At 47.6% G+C, this 19,748-nt stretch overlaps 1 protein-coding gene across 9 annotated transcripts in view; it reads right to left on the minus strand.

Moving 5' to 3' along the window:
• The window catches only part of sytl2a (synaptotagmin-like 2a), a 162,634-nt gene that overhangs the window by 77,118 nt on the left and 65,768 nt on the right, over positions 1–19,748 (minus strand). The window lies entirely within an intron of this gene.

Genomic DNA, 19,748 nt, shown 5'->3' on the forward strand with positions numbered 1-19,748 from the left:
CGACTGGTTAAGGAGATACTACTGATCAATAGGAGGTATGCAGAGACCCCAGAGGCAAGGGCTTTTAAGGGAACGGCGGAGGCTACAGGCATAGTTCGGCTTGTTAACCACAGGGAGGGCGGTGGAGCAGCTGAGAAAGGAGAGGGTGGCGATCTACGAGTATGGAGAGAAGGCCAGCAGAATGCTTGCACAGCAGCTTAGAAAGAGGGCGGCAGCCAGGGAGATAGGAAAAGTAAATGACAGAGATGGGAACCTGGTTGGAGATTCAGCAGGGGTAAATAAGAACTTTAGGGATTTCTATAGTAGTCTGTATAGGTCGGAACCCCCTACGGGCCGGAGGGGATGAGGCACTTCTTGAGGGGGGGCTGAATTTCCCAAAGGTGGACGGGGAGCTGGTGGAAGGGCTGGGGGCCCCGACCGGGTTGAAGAGATAGTGGAGGGTCTGAAGGCCATGCAGGCGGGTAAAGCCCCGGGGCCGGACGGGTACCCAGTGTTTATGAAATGTTCTCTGGAATATTGGGGCCGGTGTTGATGTTCAATCAGGCAAGGGAAAGAGGGGTGCTGCCCCCGACGATGTCACAGGCCACGATTTCGCTGATTCTGAAGCGGGACAAGAACCCGGAGCTGTGCGAGTCCTACAGGCCGATATCCTGGTTGAATGTGGATGCCAAACTGCTGGCCAAAATTTTGTCCTTCAGGATTGATGATTATGTTCCGGACGTTATTAGGGAGGACCAGATGGGGTTTGTTAAGGGTCGGCAGTTGGTGGCCAATGTAAGGAGGCTATTAAATGTGATCATGATGCCCCTGGAAGATAGGGAGGTGGAGGTGGTGATCGCAATGGATGCAGAAAAGACTTTTGATCGAGTAGAATGGGATTATCTGTGGGAGGTACTGGGACGGTTCGGATTTGGGCGGGCTTTATTGACTGGGTCAGGTTGCTGTATCAGGCTCCTGTGGCAAGTGTACGGACAAATAGGACATCATCAGACTATTTTGGACTGCACTGGGGGGACATGACAGGGATGCCCCCTCCCCATTGTTTTTCCACCTAGCTATAGAGCCATTGACAATTGCTCTCGAGAGCCTCAAGGGGCTGGAGGGGCTGGTAGTGGAGCACAGAGTCTCGCTCTATGCAGATGGCCTGCTTCTATACGTATCGGACCCATTAGAGGGGATGGAAGAAATCATGAGAACTCTAGGGGAATTTGGCCGGTTTTCGGGGTATAAGCTAAATATGGGGAAGCGAGATGTTTGCGGTCCAGTCGAGGGGACACGAGAGGCAATTGGGAGAGCTGTCATTTAGATTAGTAGGGGGAAGCTTTAGGTACCTAGGCATTCAAGTGGCGTGGGAATGGGACCGGCAGCATAAATTAAATCTGGCCCAACTAGTAGACCAAATGAAGGACGATTTTCGGAGATGGGACGTGCTTCCATTGTCATTATCTGGGAGGGTGCAGACGGTGACGATGAAGGTCCTCCCGAGATTCCCGTTCATCTTTCAATGTCTCCCCATCTTTATTCCGTGGTCCCTTTTTAAACAGGTCAACAGAGTGATCTCTATCTTTGTTTGGGAGGGCAAGACCCCGCGGGTAAGGAAGGTAATGCTCGAGTGGAGTCGGGGAGAGGGCGGGCTGGCACTGCCAAATTTCAGTAACTATTACTGGGCGGCGAATATAGCCATGATCAGGAAGTGGATGGTCGGGGGGGGATAGGGTCAGCATGGGAGCGTATAGAGGCGACTTCATGCAAGGGCACCAGTTTGGGGGTGTTGGTAGCTACGCCTCTGCCGTTCCTGCCGGCACGGTACTCCACCAGCCCCGTGAGAGTCTGGGGGCAATGGAGGAGACATGTGGGAGCAGAGGGAGCATCGGTCTGGTCCCCAATCTGGAATAATCACTGGTTTACCATGGGGAGTATGGATGGGAAGTTCGGCATATGGCAGAGAGCAGGGATTATGAGGTTGGGGATATGTTTATAAAGTGGAGCTTTCGGAGTATAAGGGCGCTGGAGGAGAAGTCTGGGTTGGCGGGGGCGGGGGGGGGAACAAATTCAGGGACCTGCAGGTGCGGGACTTCCTACGTAAACAGGTGTCAACCTTTCTGCTCCTACCACTAAGGGGATTCGCGGTAGTTTCCAGAGGGTGGGTAGGAGAAGGGAGCGTCTCGGACATTTACAAGGAACTTATGAGGTCAGAGGAGACGCAGACAGAGGAGCAAGTGGGAGGAGAAGCTGGGAGGACAGATAGAGGATGGTCTATGGGCGGACGCTTTGAGTTGAGTCAACACGTCCGCAACATGTGCCAGGCTCAGCCTGATACAATTTAAGGTCGTTCACCGGGCTCACATGACAGTGGCCCAGATGAGCAGATTCTTTGGGGTGGAAGACAGATGTGCAAAATGTGCGGGAGGGCCAGCGAACCATGTCCACATGTTCTGGGCATATCCGAAGCTTAGGGATTTCTGGCAGGGGTTTGCAGATGTCATGTCCATGGTGTTAAATACAAGGGTGGCGCTGAGTCCAGAGGTGGCGATTTTCAGGGTGTCAGAAGACCCGGGAATCCAGGAGGACAAAGAGGCAGACATTCTGGCCTTTCCTTCAATGGTAGCCCGGAGACGGATACTATTAGCTTGGAAGGACGCAAAGCCCCCGAAGTCGGAGACCTGGCTATCGGACATGGCTAGCTCTCTTTGTTTGCAGAAAATCAAGCTTGCCTTAAGAGGGTCAATGTTAGGGTTCACCTGGAGGTGGCAACCGTTCGTCGACTTCTTCGCGGAAAATTAATCGTCAGCAGAAGGGCAGGGGTTAATAAAGGTGGGACCTGTAAGGGAGGGAGACGGCTTTTGCACTATGTTTATAGTTTCAAGTACATTGTTTATTGTGTTGTTATAATACCAAAAAATACCTCAATGTTTATTTTTTTTTTAAATGGCTTCCATCAGTTTCAGCTGAGAATATATTAATTCAAACTACAAAATGATAGTCGCACTGAAACTAATGAGGCTGGGATCTCCAAAAATGGGGCTATGTCCCACGCTGGCGTATAACCGTTGGCATTTCATGCCAGACTTTCCTTATTCACCCACCTGCAGGGGGCTGGCAGGGCCTTGGGAATGTTTCTCGCAGCTTCGGCTGCCGATACGGACCCCGGACTTCTGGTTGAGAGTCCGCGCATCGCACGGTGGCGGATTGTAGCGGCTGCACCGAACGCGATGACAGACTCAGCCGGTGTAACTGGACCAACAAATGTCTCAATGATCTGCCCCACGCCTCTCAATCTACTACACCCGACCGCTGCCCATAAGGGCCCCCCCCAACTACCAACTGCCTTCTCTGTTCCAAGATTAATTTCACAAAGTCGGAAGCTATGCCAGTGGGAGGGAGAGAGAGCAAGAGCAAATTTTATGTAAATTATGCGTTAGCACATTGCAGCTTTGGGAAAGACTGTGGAGAAGTGAGAGGTTATGCATCTTGGTGGGAAGAATAGAGGCATCGATTTTATAAATGGGGAAAGGCTTTGGAAATCTGAAGCACAAAGGGATTTAGGAATCCTAGTTCAGGATTATCTTAAGGTAACGTGCAGGTTCAGTCGGCAGTTAGGAAGATAAACGCATTCATTTCGACAGGACTAGAACACGAGCAGGGATGCACTGCTGAGAATGTACAAGGCTCTGTTCAGATCCCATTTGGATATAGAGAGCAGTTTTGGGCCCCATCTCGAAGGAAGGATGTGTTGGCCTTGGGAGGGGTCCAGAAGAGGTTCACAAGAGTGATCTCGGGAATGAAGGTCAGAAGTGAGGATGTTCGCAGATGACTGTACAGTGTTCAGCACCATTCACAACTCAGAGAATGAAACAGTCCATGACCAAATGCTGCATAGACCTGGACAATATCCAGGCTTGGGCTGACAAGTTTCAAGTTACATTCACGGAACACAATGACCATCTCCTACAAGAGAGAGGATCTAACCATCGCTCCCTGACATTCAATGGCATGACCATTACTGAATCTCCAACAATCAACATCCTGAGGGTTACCACTGACCAGAAACTGAGCTGGACTAGCCATATTAATGCTGTGGCTACCAGGGCAGATCAAAGGCAAGGAATCCTACGGTGAGTAACTCACCTCCTTACCATGCCCCCCCCCCCCCCCCCCCCCCCCCCCCCCCCCCCCCCCCCCCCCCCCCGAAAAGCCTGTCCACCATCTACCAGGTACAAGTCAGGAGTGAGATGGAATAGTCTCCACTTGCCTGGATAAGTGCAGCTCCAACAACACTCAAGAAGCTCAACACCTTCTAGGACAAAGCTGCCCGCTTGATTGCTTCCCCTTCCACAAACATTCAAACCCTCCACCACCGACAGACAGTGGGAGCCGTGTGTACCATCTACAAGATGCGCTGCAGTAACTCACCAAGGTTCCTTCGACAGCACCTTCCAAACCCACAACCGTTATCATCTAAAGCAGCAGATACCTGGTAACACCACCACCTGGAGGTTCCCCTCCAAGTCACTCACCACCCTGACTTGGAAATATATCGTCGTTCCTTCAGTCGCTGCGGCAACATCCTGGAACTCCCTCCTTATCAGCACACTGGGTGTACCTACACCTCAAGGACTGCAGTTGGTCAAGAAAACAACTCACCACCACCTGCTGAAGGGCAACTAGGGATGAGCAATAAATGCTGGCCTAAACATTGACACCGACATGCCGTAAATGAATATTTAAAAAAATAAACTACTGGTCTTCTCCCCATGCTCAAAGAACTCCCCCCCTAACCCGGAGTAGCTGCCCCACCACTGTCTCTGTTGACACAAGATCAAACTTCATCTGGAGTTTCTTCCTTCAACAACCCCTCTCCAGGGGCTGTCAAGTACCGCTCATCCATTGCTAAAATGGCCTCCACCAACCTTTGCCTCTCCAATCGACCTTCCTTGTCCCTCCGCACCTTAATCAAAATGACCTCCCTCCTGATTACCACCTTCAAATACTTTCAAAACACCATTGGAGAGAGCTCCTCACTCTTAATAAGCTCAGCATAGGGTACCTATCGCTGCCCCCAATCTCTCACATACCTTCTAATCCGCCACCTTGTCCGCCAAGAGCCCCATGTCCAATCTCCATTGCAGCTGCTGGGAGCCCTTCTCCGCACACAAGTCCACAAAAAGCGGCACATGATCCGACAACAAATCGCCGAATCCTCCGAACCCACCACACCCACCAGCAACGCGTTGTCCATAACTAAAAAGCCAATATGGGACTACACGCAATGTACTTACAAAAATGAAGAAAATCCCTGTGCCCCCCAGGTGCCCAAACCCTCATTCTCTCCACGAACGCCAGTGCAATTCCTTTGCCACTCCCGACACCCTCAAGGACTTGGAGCACGACTAATCCAATCGAAGATCGAGAACAGTGTTAAAATCTCCCCCCACAAAGCAAGATGGCGAAGCAGCGTGGCTACTCTCTGTGAGCTCTCCCCTGCAGATTATCTTCCTACATCTACAATCTAACCTTTGAAAAATTAATTCTAACGCCCAAGATTACCTCTAACCACTTTCTTTTATGTTTACTTACCAGGTCTGGACATCTTCCGACCTCCATGGACCGGCCCATGTGCGCCAACAAGACCCAACCTGGCAAGACCCTCCAGCGACCCTACCATGACGTCAACCAGGAAGCGTAAGAGTCCCAACCCCGCATAGAAATCGACCCGGCTCCCAGAGCGCCTGACCCGGCCTAGGAAGTGCCCCATCCCCTGACCACAAGACCCGACACGGAGAGGCCTGACCAACCAAAAGATGGAGAAGATAACTGACATGGAGGCCCGATCTCAGGAACTCCTGACCCGACCACCAACACTGGAACCAAACATGCGACCCGGCCAAACCTGACCCAGAAAGACGCGCCAGCAACCTAAATCCAGACTGAGCTGAGCACCCCCAAAACAGCAAACACCCTACATAAGGACCCGAACACACCAAAAGGTAGACCAGTCCTCAAAAAATCCCGGGACCCGACTGGACATGAACATGCCCCCCACCCCCCGGAGACCCCAAAATCTTAACCAGCACCCAGGGCCCCACCAGATGCTACCACTTACCTTCCGCAAGGTCAGACATCTCCCATCGGAATGTGAGACCATCCAGAAGCAAGGGAAATGCGGCGGTCTGCAGGGAAGACTTAAACATCGCTGCTTCATGTCTCCTCTCCCCGGCATACTCCTGGCAAACGTCAAAGCGATCGAAAATGAGCTGGACGAGCTTAACGTTAGATTTACCTCTCAAAGCGAAGTAAGTGACTGCTGTGTGCTCTGTTTCACAGATACATGGCTCATTCCTGCCTCACCAGACTGTGCCATACAACCGGACGGGTTCTCAATAGACTGGATGGACCGAACAGAATCATCGGGCAAAGTGAAGGGTGGAGGGTTTTGCCTCCTCATCAACTCCTCCTTGTGCTCAGACTTGGTGACCTACTACTCCCCAGACCTGGAATACCTGACTATGGAGTGCCGCCCATACTACCTTCCATGGGAATTCATTTCTGCCCTCATCATGGCGGTCTACAGCCCACTCCAGGCGGAATGAAGGCAGCGCATGATTAGTTGTAACCGCTAGAAATAACAATGAAACAGAATTTGCAGGGGCATTGTTCATCGAGGCTGGGGACTTCAACCAGTCCAACCTGAAGTGTATACTGCCAAAATTCCACCAACACATCCCCTGTCCCACCAGGGGCCCCAACATCCTGGACCACTGCTATACAAACATCAAGGATGCCTACTGTTCCATCCCCAACCACAGCTCCTACACAAGTGCTTGGAGTCAGTGCACTGGTCCATATTCAAGAACTCAGCAGCCAGCCCAAATGATTATGTCACTACCGTTACAGACTTCGTCAGTAAGTGTGGAGAAAATTGAGTTCTAAAGAAGGGAGTACATGCGTTCCCAACTGGAAACCATGGTTTAACTGGGAGATCGACTCCCTGTTGAAGGCCAAGTCTGAGACGATTAAGGCAGGTGGCCCTGACCTATACAAGAAATCTAGGTATTACCTCCGCAAAACTATCGGGACGCCAAGAGACAATGCCAGTCTAAGCTAGAGTCACAGACTAAAGACACAGACTCTCATCAGTTGTGGAAAGGTTTAAACAATATAACGGGCTACAAAGCAAAGCAGAGTAGAATGTTTGCTAACAGAGCACCCCTCCCCAATGAACTCAATGCATTCTCCACAATAGACCTCAATACGAGGACCCCTCAAGGCTGTACTTAGCCCCCTACTATACTCCCTAAACAGAGACGATGTGGCAGGAAGCAAAGTATTTTACACACCTATCTGCATCAGGGGCCAAGGTGGAGATGGTTGACAGCTTCTAATTCTTAGGTGTACACATCACCAACAATCTGTCTTGGTCCAAGTCGACACTACAACCAAGGAAGCACAACAGCATCTATACTTCCTCAGGAAACGAAGAAAATTCGGCATGTCAACATAGACTCCTACCAATTTTTACAGATGCACCATGGAAAGCATTCTAGCTGGCTGGATCACAGCCTGGTATGGCAACTGCTCGGCCCAGGACCATAAGAAACTACAGAAAGATGTGAACACAGCCCAGTCCATCATGCAAACCTGCCTTCCATCCATTGACTGTCTACACCTCCCGCTGCCTTGGAAAAGCGAGCAGCATAATCAAAGACCCCCCTCAACCTGGGTTATTCTCTCTCCCTGCCTCTTCCATCGGGCAGAAGATAAAAAAGTCTGATAACACGCAAGTATGCACTAACAGCTTGAAAAACAGCTTCTTCCTTGCAGTTACCAGATACATTAATGACCCTCTTATGGACTGAATTGATGTCTCCATGCATTTTCTCTACTGTGTAGCACTACACTCCATATGCTTCACCCGATGTCTATGTATTTACACTGTGCGTTTATCATACGTCATATGTCCTATGTTTTTCATGTATGGAACGATAGGTCTGAACTGTAAGCAGAACAATACTTTTTACTGTACCTCGGTACACATGACAATAAAACTAAATCATAATTAACCAGTCCGTATCCAAATCCGGTATCCTTGCTATGACGTTCATCATGAAGCCCACGTTGTCCTAGTTCCAAAACCACGGGCGCACCCTTTAACCATCATATATCTACTCCCTTGGCCCCTAACCATCATATGTCTACTCCCTTGGCCCCCTATGTTACTCGCCAAGAAAGCCACCCTCTTACTAATCAGCACCATTTCCCCACTCGCCTTCATGTCCAACCCCAAATGGAACACATGTCCCACGCACCCTTTCATCAGCTTCTGATCTTTAACGCTCAGTGGAGTCTGCTGCATAAAATCCGCACCACCTCTATCCCACCCTGCCTCCCACCCCCCCTGTTCAACCATATCCAAGTGTGAATGGACTCCAGCAGGCCCCCATCTTGCCCTCATCCCGTGCCCTCCCCAAGTTAGCCACTGCCACCACCTCCCCACTTATCCAACTACTCCATAAAGAAACCTTCTATTTCCGCAAGCCACCCCCCCCCCCCACCCCCACCACATCCCTTCCCACAAACCAAACAAGGAAAACTCCACTGCCGCAGGCTCACATTCCCAACCCACATAAAAAACAAAGAAACTAGTAAAACCAGAAGAACCCTTCCTCATCCAAGCAGCCAAGCGCTAGCCAGGTGGCCCTCACCAGAGGCCAAGAGCCTTGTACCAAAACCCCCTTATCGCTCCCCCCCCACCCCATAAAAAAACCATCCTCAAACGCCCGCCAGTCCATGGTCCCTTAAAAAGCCATTCACCTGGGTTCTTTAAGCGGTGGCAGCCTTTCCCGGACTTCCTGGCGGAACGGTAGGGAAATAGGCCGGCAGCAGCAGCAATCCACGGGGGGGGGGTTTGGTTCGGTGGGAGGGAGAACTGTGTACATGGGTTTGTGGGATGTGGCGGGTGTTATCTCTTTCCCTTTTGTTGTTTGGGTGTTCTTTTGTTTTTTCTTTTGTTTGTAGTTGCTTTTGAAGCTGGGTGGGTGTTGTTTTTGGGTTGTTACCGCGGTTGTTTTGTTAATATTGTTGTGATGTTTATATTTTGTAAAAATTTCAATAAAAATTTTTTTTTTTTAAAAAGCCATTCACCTGGTCCGATGTGTCGACGTAGAATTGCTTTCCGCGATGCTTGACCTGCAAGTGAGCCAAGAGGCACGATAGCACAGTGGCTAGCACAGTTGCTTCACAGCTCCAGGGTCCCAGGTTCAATGCCCGGCTTGTGTCACTGCCTGTGTGGAGTCTGCACGTTCTCCCAGTGTCTGCGTGGGTTTGCTCCGGGTGCTCCGGTTTCCTCCCACAATCCAAAGATGTGCAGGTTAGGTGGCTTGACCATGCTAAATTGCCCTTAGGTTAGGTGGGGTTACGGGGATAGGGTGGAGTTGTGGGCTTAAGTGTGGTGCTCTTTCCAAGAGCCGGTGCAGACTCAATGGGCTGAGTGGCCTCCTTCTGCACTGTAAATTTTATGATCTATAATCTCAAATTGCACCTGGCCCCTGAAGAGAGCTGCCTTGACCTGGTTAAACTCGGCCTTTCTCTTCGCCAGCTCCGTATCAAAGTCTGGGTAGATGTGGACCGTATGCCGTTCCCAAGTACATTTGCGAGCCTCCTTTGCCCACCTCAGGATCCACCACTCTCACCAAATCATCTGAGGCCACCAGCCTCTTTTTCTCAAATTCGACCAACTGCTCTGTTGACAACTGTGTGGGCAGCGCGCCTAGGTCACTCCATCTTTCCCTCTGCTGTGCCATGCGTGTCCTCTTGGTCCGAAAAGTTCCCCTTATTTGACACACTCCTTGTTTGACAAGTCCTTGACATCACCCAAAGTAGAATATCTTGCTCTGTACTGGGCATACTTTCTTCAACACTACCGTAAAATGGGCAGAAAGGGCCAAATTGTCCATTGCCAGGGAGGAGCCAGTTTATGTGCGACTACTCACTCCATGGTCGCAATCAAAAGTCGCAATCCTTCTTATTTAATTTCAGAGGGGGCCTTGGTTTAACATTTCAAGACATATAGCTCCTCTGACACTTTGTCATTCCTTCACTACTGCATTAAAGTGTTAGCTAATTTAGGCATGTAGTTTAGGCCATGAGCTTGAACCCACAGCCCAAATACCTCCGAGGCAAGATTGCAATGATTGAGCAAAAACTGACACCATATAAAAGCATCTGGATAAAAGCAATACTCTCATAAATCATTAAGTCAGAGGAACAAATTGTGCTGAACAGTAACAGAGTGCACAAGAAATTCTCCACAGAAAATTCAATCTTTAATAAAATGGAATGTTTGTTTAATGATTATTCTAAAGTGTTCCTTGTTCATCCATTTAAACTATCAGGGGAACACTGCTTTTATGTTTTATAATGCACTAACAAGGAAACAGGAAAGATTTTAAATAAAAACACAAAGTCTGCTAATCGGATCTCACAAGGAAGTATTTTTTTCTCCCACCCTGTCTGCTTAGACTGACAAAATATCTCAACACTTAAGAAAATGAATTCATTCCAAATTAGCTAGAGGAGATATTTTACTTGGGAATTTTGTGCGAGGATGACAGACCGAGGGGGCAGGAGCTAAGCAAGAGCGGTAGAGAATATAATGAGAGGAAACCCGAGATAAGGAGGAGTGAGAGTTGAGGAGAACAGGATTAGGATATAAAAAGAGCTCAGTTGGACCACATTCAAATCAAGACTTCAATAAAACTGTGAAAAAAGTGTGCTATCACTTTTGCTATCGTGTGAGGAAATTGGGTCCAGAAATGAGACCCCGATTTGGCAGGCAATTTAGGTATCGAACAGACTGAGGGGAGGGGAGAAAACCTGCTGGCGCAGAGTCAGAATGATATGCCCACACCTGGCTGAGTTGCATTGTCCCAGTCAGACTTAAAATCCGTTAGTGGAAATACACAGGATGCCCTAGATCCATTGTCCTGCAGGACACACCTGTCTGACCAACCATGAGCCCATTACAGAGTCTGATGGCTTACTTGTCCGTGAGAGCGAGAGAGATTTGATAAAATGGTTCAAAATGAATATCCCTACCAGCAGCTAAGTGGTTGGTTAAAGAGTATAGGGCGCGATTCTCCAAAACGGGAGAAATCGTAAGGCTGGCGTCAAACCCGGGCGGGTTTGACGCCAGCGCGCCCCTTCCCGACCGGGAACCGATTCTGGTCCCCGGTCGGGGCTAGCAGCCCAACGCCGCAAGCTCCGGCATCACGGGCTTAACGAATTTCGTTAAGCCCGCTTGCCGGAGTTAGCGCCGGCTGACGCGTCATATGACGTCAGCCGCGCATGCGCGGATTGGAAGACTCCAACCCGCGCATGCGCGGATGACGTCATCGCGTATTTGCGCGAAACCCGCGCATGCGCGGGCCGGGATGCCCCTCAGCCGCCCCGCGAATGGATACTGCGGGGCGGCGGAAGGACAAATAGTGCGCGGGCATCGGGCCCGCTGCCCGCGATCGGTGCCCACCGATCGCGGGCCCATGGCACCCTTGGCACGGCCGTGGTACTGCCGTGCCAATCGGTGCCATGGTTATAAAAAGCGAGTTGTTCCCGCCGTTTTTACGAACGGCCAGACCAGGTCTGTTTGCCGTTCGTAAAAACAGCGTAAAGGGCTGGGACTTCAGCCCATCGAACAGCTGTGAATCGCTGCCGGCCGTAAAAAAACGGCGGCAGCGATTCGTGTCGGGAGTTGGGCGGGGGGGAGGGGGGGGGGGGGGGGGGGGGGGAGAGGACTAGCGGGAGGGCGGGAAAAATGTCGGGAAGGCCCTCCCGCTATTCTCCGACCCGTCGTGGGGGTCGGAGAATTTCGCCCATAGTTTTTTTTTCCTTTCTCTGAACTAGTGCATAGAAGTTAAACAAGCTGGGAAATTAAACATTTCAGTGCAGTAAAACTGTAAAGAAATTAAGTTTGTTTTTCTTGTGCTTTTAAATTTAGAGTGCCCAATTATTTTTTTTATTAAGGGGCAATTTAGCGTGGCCAATCCACCTACCTTGCACATACAGATAATGGGTGAATGTGCGGATCCACACGGACAGTGACCCGGGGTTGGGATCGAATCCAGGACTTCAGCGCCGTGAGGCAGCAATGCTAACCGCTGTGCCACCATGTCGCCCCAGAAATTAAGTATTAATGCAGAGAAGCTTCACCCAAACACAAATTTTACCAGATCCAAGGGAATTTAGGGAGTGCGTGAAATTGATATGGTGGAGCTCAAAGGTACTGCTCGAGATATAGACAAAAACAAATAGACAAATTAACCATGATTTTAGTGTAAGTTATAGAGAAGACTTAAACATATACCCAAATTTCATAAATTAAACAAAGTTGTTACCTTGATTTTTTTTTAAAGTTATAAGAATGGAGATATTTGAAAGCCCAATTAGTTAAATAAAATGCAACAGATAACAGGACAGGTGATATGTACTGGTTATAGTGTGAGAGAGCTGGTAGGGCACGAGTGTCATCCAGAACAACTACATCTTTAGTGTCTGCACATAGAGGAGCTTCAGCTCCGACTTGATGAGCTGGAACCCAAGCTTCAGACACCGTATGCAGCAGGGAGGAATAACCTGTGTTCCAGGTTAATTTCTTCAGATTTGATCCACAGTCAGGGATTGGAGATTGTGACCACGAGCGGGGCAGATATGGGGATCCCGTAGATAGCATTGGAGGAGCCTCAGCCCATGCATTTGTCAAACAGGTGCAAGGTTCTTGCTGCCTGTGTAGATATGAGAAGGATCTACGGGGCGGATAAGCAAATTGATCGCAACACCATGGCACAGAGAGTGAAATGGAATGGTATAGTTAAGGGGGTCGATACTGTTTCCTGCACCCAAGAGGAGGACTTTCAAAGGCTATATTGCATGCCCAGTTCCAGAGTTGGGGACATCTTCATGGGGCTGGAGTGAGAGGAGAAGATCCAGTTGTTGCGGTCTACATAAGTCCCAACAAGAGGTTCTGGAGAGGGAGCATCAGCAGCTAGGGGCTAAATTAAAACGAACAGCAAAAGTAATAATCTATGGATTACTCAGAGATATAAACTAATTAGCATAGGATCAATTAAATCAGTCAATGTGTGGCTCAAAAGATTGGTGTGGGAGAATTCAAATTGAGAGGCATGGCACCAGAACTCGGAAAAGAGCTGTTCCATTGGGACAGCTGTGAATCATGCTGGGAACAGTGTCCTGACAAATCAAATATACAGGACAATAGTCAGGAGAAAGGTTCCAGGGAAGGAAAAATAAGCATTAAAGGAAAAGGACAAGCCAATAGTGCAGGTTTGTAATATGGACAACAATGACCAGAGCGTGACAGATCTTAAGACCAAGCAAATAGTCACAATAGGGAAAAATGAATTACGTTAAAATTTAAGATTTTGTATTTGAATGCACACACCAGGATAAACAAATTGATGGCACAATTAGAAGTAAATTAGCCTGACCTGAGCCATTACAGGAACAAGGGGAAGGATTTTGAGGCCATACCAGGGCCACGAACAAAAGGTGGTTAGGTACGGCAGAAAGCAGCAAGTTGTCGATTCAGCAATTAATGGCCACATAAGGCAAATTGTTGGAGGCTGGCAGGGGATAATTTAACTGTCTGGAGGCAGCCAGTCAGCAGAAGACCTGGAAGTCAGTTCACCATGCAGCCTTGGAGGCCCTCCTTACCTTGGATTCAGCAGCAGCTGTAGAGCCTGCCTCCTGACAATGGTGGACAGGCTGCTGATTTTTTAAAAATTGAACTTAAAAGCTTGGGGAGGGTACCTCCAATTCCTCCCAATTAACTGCCATAGTATCTTACTGCTGCTTTAAAGCTGATGAGCCTCTGTTGGCATCTAGCTTAGCAAGTCCCTCCTAACAAGCTTAACTGGTCAGCAAGCTCACTTTGCGGCCATCATTTAGCTACTTAAAAGGCAAAAAAAATCAAAAGAAGTGTGACCATTTTGCACAAGTACAGACTTCTGACCTCCAATTGTGGGGCGCATAAGCCTGCAGAAAAATCTTGCCCATGGTTGCAAGGTGACAAAGGCTGGGAACTTTAAGGGTATTTGACATTTTGGAAAGATAGGCAGATAAGAAAAAAAGGTTTGATAGCTCCAATGAGAAATAATCTTGGTTCAGAAGAGATAATTTGGAGTGATAGAGAAAAACTTAGCAAGCAACACAAAATTAGAGCTTTCAGAAGTATATAAAAATAGTAGCAGCTAAGTAAACATAGTCCAGTTGGGGATGAGGCTGGAAAATTAACAATGGGAAATGTGAAAATGACAGAGATTTTGAACATGTATTGTTTTACTCCATCTTCACAAGAGAAGACAAAAAAAATCCAAGTGAAGTAGAAAATCAAGGGGCAAAAGGAAGAATAATTCAAAACAAATCACATTCACAAGAGGAAATGTACTAGGAAAACTCATGGGACTGAAGGCTGACTTGATGTCCTGCCTCCTAGTGTCTTAAAATTGGTTGCAGAGGGCACATTGGTTGTGATCTCCCAAAATTGCCCAGATTCTGGAAAGCTCCCAGCAGATTGGAAAAACATAAATATAAAAGCTCAATTCAAGAAATGAGGACGACAGAAAACAGAAAAGGAAAACCAGTTACCCTGGCATGTCATTAGGCAAGTTATAGAGAAGACTTAAAGCATATACCCAAATTTCATAAATTAAACAAAGTTAATGCCTCGATTTTTAAAAAGTTATAAGAATGGAGATATTTGAAAGCCCAATTAGTTAAATGCAATAGATAACCAGACAGGTGATATGTACTGGTTATAGTGTTAATGTTCTGCAGTAAAGGGCAGCACGGTGGCCTAGTGGTTAGCACAACCGCCTCACGGCGCTGAGGTCCCAGGTTCGATCCCGGCTCTGGGTCACTGTCTGTGTGGAGTTTGCACATTCTCCCCGTGTCTGCGTGGGTTTCGCCCCCACAACCCAAAAATGTGCAGAGTAGGTGGATTGGCCACGCTAAATTGCCCCTTAATTGGAAAAAATAATTGGCTAATCTAAATTTTAAAAAAAATATATAAAAAAATGTTCTGCAGTAAAACTGGACTGACCTCTTCAGGGTGCCCGTATGGGCAAAAGTTATGGAGACCCTGGGCTTCCCAAACATCAGGGTCTTCGGCTTGACCTCCCCATTCAAGTCCAAAATAATGTAATGATGAATTAGAATGTGTACAAATGTAAGATTACCCTCTTTGGCAGGAAGCTGAACATTATGCTGTAATAAAGAAGCATCTGTGCATCTTCGTACATAAAACAAATGGTTAGCATGCAAATACAGTAAGCAATTATTGGCCTTTAGGGTAAAGGAGATCAGTTATCAAAAGTAGGGAAAGCTTGCCACAAATTTATCATTGTTATGGAATGCCAAGTGCTCATCCAGGTACTTTTTAAAAGGAGGTGAGACCACACCTGGAATACTGCATACGATTTTGATCTCCTTTAAAGGAAAAATATACTTGCATTGGAGGCAGTTCAGAGAAGATTCACTAGATTAATGCATAGGTTGAAGGGATTGTATTATGAAAAATAAATGTTGTGCGGGGTTGAGGCATGTTCTCACCAAAGTTTAGAAGGAAGAGAGATGATCTCAAACATAAGAGTTTTCAGGAACTGGACAGGGTAGGTTGAGAGAGGATATTTCTCCTTATAGGTGAATCTGGAACTGGGGAAATTTTCAGGCAGCAATCAGGATAACTTTCTAATCTAGATAGCTGTAGGTGCTTGATTTCTTGCATTCTTTCTGAACAATACCTTGGTCTCTGTTCACTTAACTCTAGTCATATTGAACATTTTTCTGGTAATCTAGATTGTATCTTGTTCCTTGGGAAGCTTGGATCTTTGCAAATCCCTTTTCCTGTCCAGCTTCTCCTGACAGATTCAAGAGTTGTTCGCTCCCCAATGTCCGGTCTCCAACTGTCCTGGCTTCCAGTTAAAACAAAGACGGAAAGCAAACCCCACCCCCAAAGTGGCCTCCTGTTGCTAAACAACACATACTGGTGTCTGGTGCCTTTTATTTGTTAGAAGAACCGTTGGAATTGAACCAACCCCCACACATAACACCTTTGTTCAGCATGAATCCATTTCACCCTTCCAGGTACAGAAACATTAAATTGAACCCACTTAAAACTATACCGCATTTGTAATGTTGGTATTCAAAGGTTTAATCTAGAACATGGCAACATTTGTATGTTTCAGATTGTGATCAATCTGTTGCAAGGTTGTATGTTGACTTCTGAAGGTGTCTAGAGGCTAGTATGGTTGAACAATAACTGTTTATTAATAAACAACTTTATACATATAGGATACAGTATGGACCAGGTGGTATTTCCATGCTGACCTCTACCAGAGACACTGCAACCCTCTACTGTTCCCATGCGACTCTCGTATCATAACATGAGTAGTATTGCATCATAATGCGAGCAGTATTGTTTCCTCAGTCCCACACCAAATCTTACAGTCTTGAACACACCAATTCTACACCTCCTGCTGGTTTTAGCCAAATGTATTTACAATAGCAGATACATCTGGGTGGGTTGGGGGGGGGGGGGGGGGGGGGGGGGGGGGTCCAAGTCTCCAACTTCACAGATTTTGATGGTCTAGAGGCTGTACAACTTTTCCAGTTCTCATTATTTTCTGGTTTTCAGTGGTAGTCTCACCTGCTTTGGACTGGCTTTGTTGGTCTGGAATTGAAGTTTCAGTACTTGGTGTCAATATCTGAATCACGGAATCAGAATTACAGAATAATACAGCACAGGCGAGGCCCTTCGACTCATCATGTCTGCACAGACACATGAAAAACACCTGACCCATCTACCTAATCCCATGTGCCAGCACTTGGCCCATAGCCTTGAATGTTATGACTTGCCAAGTACTCGTCCAGATACTTTTTAAAAGGGCAGCACGGTAGCATAGTGGTTAACACAATTGTTTCACAGCTCCAGGGTCCCCAGGTTCGATTCCTGGCTTGGGTCACTGTCTGTGCGGAGTCTGCACGTTCTCCCCATGTGTGCATGGGTTTCCTCCGGGTGCTCCTGTTTCCTCCCACCAGTCGAAAGATATGCAGATTAGGCGGACTGGTGGACTAAATTGCCCTCAAGTGTCCAAAAATTGCCCTTCGTGTCGGGTGGGGTTACTGGGTTATGGGGATAGGGTGGAGATGTGGGCTTGGGTAGGATGCTCTTTCCAAGACCCGGTGAACACTCGATGGGCCAAATGGCCTCCTTCTGCACTGTAAATTCTATGAGGTGAGGCAACCCACATCTACCAACCTCCCAAGCAGTGAATTCCAGGCCATTACCACCCTCTGGAGACTTTTTTCCTCAAATCCCCCCCTAAGCCTCCTGCCTCTGACCTTGAACTTGTGTCCCCTCGTAACTGACCCTTCAACAAAGGGACCCAGTTTCTCCCTATTCATCTTATCCATGCCCCTCAATCTTGGACACCTCGCTCAGGTCATCCCTCAATCTTCTGTGCTGCAGTGAAAACAACCCAAGTCTATCCAGCCTCCTCTCTTCTTAACTTAAATGTTCTGTCTCAGGCAACATCTTGGTGAATCATCTCTGCATGCAACCCCTTCAGTGTAATCACATCTTTCAGGACTTGTGAAGCAACAGTGCTAACCACTCTGCTACATTGGAGCTCAACCTCCTGTTTGGTTTCTAATGCTACGCTTGGATTCTTCATATGCACTCGTGTCTCCGAGATTTGGCTTGGTGAGTTGGTGTTCGCTTCTCTCCTACTGCCATTTTTGAGGAGATTGGGGGCAACGCAGCTCCTGAGAGGAAAAGGTTGATCGTTGATGGCAGCAGAACTTCAATTATGTGCAATAGTGGAGTGTTTCATGAATCATGCCTCACGACCAGTTGTTGAATTCCTCCACGACAATACAGCGGTGTTGGTCCTCTGTAGGTGTTGGTCCTCCGTAGTCAGAGGTCTTTCTGTGACAGTTCTTGATCCAAAAGGATCATCACACTGTCTCCTGCATCCAACTTGAAATTCCTGGTATATCCATCTGCAGATAGGTCAACATTCCAAAATACAAATTTGGGATTCTGAATTTCTCCCAAGAAGCATTAGTGGACTTCTTTTTGGTGTGGCTCATCTATCTCATGGAGTTATTTGGTATCTGCCGAATGTCTTGGAAGTGTCGGACCACATATCTTTGCAAAGTGTCCCAGGAGGTTGCAACACTGCACCATAATTGCTGGACACTGCTCGAGCTGGTGAGGTCTTTTGGTGTCACAGCCCTGACATGGTCTGCCCCCATCCTGTGCTTTGTTTGGGTATTGCTTTCCCCGCCCTGGATTCTCTTTGCCCTATAATTGCTTTATGAGCTGGACTGTTGGGGTTGCTTTGTGTGACTGTCCAACTTTGCCACTCAAATGGATCAGTTTTACTGGTGGGCTTCCAATTGTATGGGGATTTCATTGGCTCTTTCCAAAGTCAGATCTTTAGATTGGAGTATATCATCAGCCAGTTCCACTCGTATTCCGAGATCCAACTAGGATAACCATAGTCACAGCCTTCAGCCAATACGTATCACTAATTTATGAAAGAGTACGAGTTCCCCAGGGTTTTGAACTAAATTTTGCTCCCTCCAAGGTTTAATTGCTTCTTAGGTTAAAGCCGGTGTCAAAGGACTTCATGACCTTGGAAGATTCATTCCCTCCTTATGTTGTCAATTATTAGACCGATTCAATATAAGAGTTTATTCAGCTTTTGTTTTCCTATTCAAATCTGATACTATCATATATTTTTCAACATCTTCTTTTCCATAACACCCAATTTTGCACCTGGTCTGGCTCATCCATCTGCCTTAATGGGTCTGGCAATTTTTATTTATCATCCATGGCTATTTTCAATATAGGGGAATCTGCTTTAATTTTTTTAAATGGCAGTGAAGCAATTTATTTTCCTCCCATGCTGGCAAGGAATTAGTGGGCTCCTGTTGCAGTTACAGAGCCGTTTTGAACAGCAATCCTGCAGAAACCTTTTGAATGAATAGTTTTGACCAGCTAGTTGTTTTCCCATGCTTGGTGAATCAATTTGAAGCTGACTTTTTTGCTCTCACTCCTCTAATTTATTTTTCTATTTGCATACAGTTCGTGGACTCATAGAATTTACAGTACAGAAGGAGGCCATGCAGCCCATCAAGGCTGCACCGGCCCTTGGAAAGCCCATACTTCCAACCTATCCCTCATAACCCAGTAAGCCCACCTAACCTTTTTGGACATTAAGGGCAATTTAGCATGGCCAATCCACCTAACCTGCACATCTTTGGACTGTGGGAGGAAACCGGAGCACCCGGAGAAAACCCACACAGAGACGGGGAGAACGTGCAGACTCCGCACTAACAGTAACCCAAGCTGGGAATCGATCCTGGGACCCTGGAGCTGTGAAGCAACTGTGCTAACCACTGTGCTACCGTGCTACCCATGTCATAAGGCACAAACACTGGATCGAAGCTGTAGCATTTTCAAGCCGCACTCATTAAAACAATTACTCTGCCAGTGCCGAATGAGTGTGTAAAATTTAAAGGCTTATCTCAGCCTTTTCCTTTGGAGTTTGCTCATCCTTTTGCAAGCTGGATAGGTTGTTTGACTCTGCTTTCAATCCGATCTCCCAACAGGCCTCTACGTGCTCTGATGGAATCTTTTTAAACTCCATAGTGAATCTTCCTTCTGCCCT

The sequence above is a fragment of the Scyliorhinus canicula genome, chromosome 14 (genome assembly GCF_902713615.1).
Source record: "Scyliorhinus canicula chromosome 14, sScyCan1.1, whole genome shotgun sequence".
Lineage (NCBI taxonomy): Eukaryota > Metazoa > Chordata > Chondrichthyes > Carcharhiniformes > Scyliorhinidae > Scyliorhinus > Scyliorhinus canicula.